Raw genomic sequence first — 5,197 nt, forward strand, 5'->3', positions numbered from 1 at the left:
AAAACAAGGAACTCATGCAATATTATTCAAAGTGGGTGACCCTGGAGGACATTATGCTGAATGAAATATCTCAGTCACAAAGGGACAAATACTGCATGGTGCCACTGTTGTAGAATGGGTCTTACATCAGGGTTGGGGTATGACAGAAAAAACTGGATAAATTGTGTATATTGTGTTGAAACAGATGAGGAAAAGAACAGATTACAAGTGATATATGATTGAATATTATGGTTAGCACCCGAATCCAGAATTAAGGTTGCATAGAGAAGTGTACTCGGAGTGGGGGGTGGGAGGGGAAGGGATGTGGGAATTGTATACTAATGAAGGAATTTTTTTTTCTCTTCGGAGGGGGGAGTGAGCTGGTGGGGAGGGGTAGGCAGGGAGAAAAGTGAGGCAATGAATGAATGGAAATCCAAAACCTCTCTAAATGTCTATTAAAATTAATAATAAAAAAAGAAAAAGAAAATAATTGTGGCTAATCTTGAGAAGAATGGGGATCCCAGAACACTTAATTGTGTTCATGCAAAACCTATATTTGGACCAGGAAGCAGTAGTCAGAAAGGAGCAGGGAAACACTACCTGGTTCAGAATCAAGAAAGGTTTGCAACAAAGTTGCATCCTATCACCGTAACTTTTCAATCTATATGCCAAACAGATTATTCGGGAATCTGGACTTTATAAAGAGGAATGCAGAATCAGGATTGGAGGAAGACTCATCAATAACCAGTGTTATGCAGATGACACAACTTTGTTTGCTGAAACTGAGGATACATGAGGCACTTGCTGCAGAAGGTCAAGAAATGCAGTCTTCAATATGGATTGAAGCTCCATATCAAGAAAACAAAGATTTTCACCACTCGGCCACTTGGCAGATTCATGATGAAGAGGGAAGAGATTAAGATAGTTAACAACTTTGGTTAGCTTTGTTTCACAATCAACGCTCTTGACAGCAGTAATCAGGAAATCAAAGTTGAATTGCATTGTGAAAGTCTGATGTCAGGGACTTTTCTAGAGTACTAAATAGCAATAATATCAGTCTGGAGACTAAGGTATGCCTGATTCAGACAATGATATTCATAATGACTTGAATGAATCAGAGAATTACTTGAATGAAGCAGAGTTGGACAATAACAATGACAGAAGAAGGGTTGATGCCTTTGAGTTGTGGTCCTGGAGAAGAGTGTTGAACATAGTGTGGACTGCTGGGAGAACAAACAGGAGATCTGGAGAGGTGAAACCAAGCTACTGTCTGGAGGCAAGGATTTTGAAGCTACATCTCATATTTTGGGAACATGGCCAAGAAGGACCAGTCAGTGACTGGGGTAATGAGGTAAGTGTGTCAGAGACAATGAAAGTGGCTCAAGATAGAGGAGGTTTAGGGGCTGTTGTACATAAGGGTCACTATGAGTCGCAGGTGACTCACTGGCACATAACAACAACAGGTGAGTCTTTGAGGTTAACAATCAGTTGTGGTCTGTGAGCTTCTTATTTAAAGCAATTAGATCCAAAAGGTAGATCTTTTTTACATAACTAGTTGTTGGGGAATGGGAAATTCTTGTTTAAAGCAATTAGGAACTGGTATGTATTTTACAACATGAATTGAAGCTCAACATTAATAAAACAATGATTCTCACCATCATAATAGGTAGAGAAATTACTAAGATTGTTAATAATTTCAGCTTGCTCAATTCCATATCAACGCTTTTGGCATCAGCAGTCAGGAAACCAAAAGATGAATTGCATTAGGAAAATCTGCTGTCAACACTTCTCTAGAGTGTTGAAGAGCAAGGATGTCAGTCTAGAGACTAAGAGCACCTGATCCAGTCCATGATCTTGGCAATGACTTGGCAATTACTTGCATCAGAGAACTTGACAATGACCAAGGATGACAGAAGAATTGATGCCTTTTAGTAATTGTACTGGAGAAGAGTATTGAACATACCAAGGACTGTCAAGAAAACTAACTGGTCTGTTCTGAAGAGGGCGAAACCAAGATGATTCTTGGAGGCAAAGATTTTGAGTCTCTGACTCACATACTTTGATCATGTAGCCAGGAGGAACCAATCTTTGGAGAAGGACATAACGCTTGGAAGGATTGAGAGACAGCGTAGGAGAGGAAAACCCTCTATGAAATGGATTGACATAATAACTGGGGTAATAAGGGTAGGTGTCAGAGACAGTGAGATTGACTCAGGATAGACCAGAATTCAGAGCTATTATCCATAGGGTCACTATGACTCATAGTCTACTTGATGGCACATAACAAGAACAACATGAAGGCATTTGTGATTATCAGCTGTTTGGGGTATAGGAGACAACTGTTGAAAACTATTAACACTCTGTAGGTGGGCCTTTGTGCTTAGCAGTCAATTTGGGTCCTGTGTCCTGTTGCCTAATGCAGTTAGAATGCAATTCCCTGAATGGCAAAGGACACACTGACAAAGGAGATTAATCAGAACTGGCTTTGACAAGCACTGTGGCATTTGGACAAGAACAGACTGGGAGGAGGGTAGAGAGAATAGTGCAACAATGAATGAATGGAAACCTGAAATCTCTGTAAATGTTTATGAAAATTAATAAAATATAATTATAGAAAAAAAAAGGAATGGAAGAACACTTAAAAAAAAAAAGAATGCAATTCCCTGCCTTTATGTTTCAGAGTCTACTGGGGGCTTGGAGACTCTTATTTAAAGCTTTTTTAGTCCATATGGTAGGACTTTTTTTTTATTTGAGTAACAGTTGCAGGGTGGGAACTTCTTAAGTAAGGCCATTAGGAAAATGTTCATTACAAAAGTGCTCTTATTTTTTTCAATCAATAATTTATTCATTGCTCATACCTTTTTACAGAAAACCAGAATAACATAAATGACAATTATATACAAGGATCTTACCTAAAGGAATATACTAGTATCAAATTGGTTTTATCTATAGAAAGAGACAATACAGAACTCATTATCAGCTATCTAAACAAGCATTGAGGCTGATTGTGGAACAGAACATTAATTACTCATATGCAATTTAAGTTGCAGAATATATATATATATTAGGCAACTATTCGTTTTTTTCTCAATGCAGTAAACATAATTTATCCAGTTTTTCTCAGGCTTACATCCACCCCAATGTCAACCTCATTCTATAAGAGTGGCACCATACAATATTTGTTTCTTTGTGACTGAGATTTTGTACTTAATGTACATAATGTCTTCCAGGGTCACCCATTTTGAATAATATTGCAAGAGTTCCTTGTTTTTCAAAGCAGCATAGTATTCCATTGTGTGAATATACCACAGCTTCTCTATCCATTCGTTTGTTGATGGGTACTTAGATTGTTTCCAACTCCTTGCTATTGTGAATAAAGCCGCAATAAACATGGGTGTGCATATATCTGCTTGGATGTCATTTATGGTCTTCATAGGGTATATTCCCAGTAATGAAATTGCTGGGTCAAATGGTATCACTATTTACAACTTTTTGAGAAAGCGCCAAACCGCTTTCCACAGGGGTTGCACCATTTTACACTCCCACCACCAGTGAATAAGGGTTCCAGTCTCTCCACAACCTTGCCAGCATTTGTTGTTAGCGGTTCTGTTAAATTTTGCAATTCTTACTGGGGTGAGATGATATCTCATAGTTGTCTTGATCTGCATCTCCCTCAGGGCTAGGGATTTTGAACATTTCTTCATGTGCTTGTTGGCCATCTTAATGTCTTCTTTGGTGAAGTGTCTGTTCATATCCTGTGCCCATTTTTCTATTGGAGTATTTACACTTACCTTGTTGTTGTGCCCAAGTATTTTATAAATTCTAGATATAAGTCCCTTATCTGACATGTCATTACCAAAAACTTTTTCCCAGTCTGTGGCTTCCCTTTTTACCCTGTTGGAGAAGATTTTGGATGTGTACAGGGATTTGATTTTTAGAAGGTCCCATTCATCTATTTTATCTTCTGGTTGTAAATTTTTCAGGATACTTGGAAGACACTTTATGTTGTGGATTAGAACTACGAAAGTTCCTCCAATCTTTTCTTGAATGAAGTTTATAGTCCTTGGTTTTAGTACATGATCCACCTTGAGTTGGCTTTTGTATATGGAGTGAGGTGTGGATCTTGTTTCATTTTTCTGCAGATAGTTTTCCAGTTTTGCCAAAATCATTTGTTAAAAAGGCTGTTATTTCCCCACTTAACTGATTTCATCTCCTTGTCGATTTTATTGACCTTTTGAAAGAACCAACTCCTAGTTTTGTTGATAGTTTTAATTGTTTTTCTGTTTTCTATTTCATTTATCTCTGCTTTAATGTTTACAATTTCAGCTTTTTTTATAGGGCGTTGGGTTTTCTTGCTGTTCTTTTTCAATTTGTTGAAGATGTTGGGTTAGAGAGTCAGTGGTCAATTTTTCCTGCCTTTTGATGTGTTTCCTTATTGCTATAAATTTACCTCTGATTACTGCTTTGGCTGTTTCCTGAGGTTTTGGTAAGTAGTGTCTTCATTGTCATTTGTTTCAAGAAACTTTTTAATTTCATTCTTTATTTCTTCTTGTACCCAGTCGTGTTCAAGCAAGTTATTGTTTAGCTTCCATATGTACGATTTTTTCTCCTTTATTCTCTTGTTTTTTTTAATTTTTTTATTTTATTACTTTTTTGTGTGTACCGTCAAATCAGATCTGACTGGTACAGGAGGAGATTGTTCCTCATTCTCCAGCAGAGCATTTGGTGGATTTGAACCATGCACCTCTTGGATTGCAGTGCAGCTTCTTGCCACTAGGCCACCAGAGCTCGCCTATTCTCTTGTTATTAATTTCGAATTTTGTGGCGTTGTGATCTGAGAAGATACTTTGTATAATTTCTATGTTGTTGAATTTGTTGATGCTGGCTTTGTGACCTAGAATGTTATCTATTCTGGAGAACGCTCCATGCACATTGAAAAGAAAGTATATTGTGCTTTTGGGGGGTGCATTAGCCTATAAATATCTATGAGATCGAGTTGGATAATTGTGTAGTTTAATTCTTGAGTATCTTTGTTGAGATTCTTTTTGCTAGTTCTATCTTTTTTTGAAAGGGGTGTATTCAAGTCTCCAAGTACTATAGTAGTGTTGTCTATCTCCTCTCAGTATTTCCTGTAAGGCTGGTCTAGTTTTTACGAACTCCTTTAGGTTCTGTATTTCTGGGAATATTTTAATCTCTCCTTCGTATTTGATGGACAGTT

The sequence above is a fragment of the Elephantulus edwardii genome, unplaced genomic scaffold (genome assembly GCF_000299155.1).
Source record: "Elephantulus edwardii isolate Elephantulus edwardi_28Jun2011 unplaced genomic scaffold, EleEdw1.0 scaffold00407, whole genome shotgun sequence".
Classification (NCBI taxonomy): domain Eukaryota; kingdom Metazoa; phylum Chordata; class Mammalia; order Macroscelidea; family Macroscelididae; genus Elephantulus; species Elephantulus edwardii.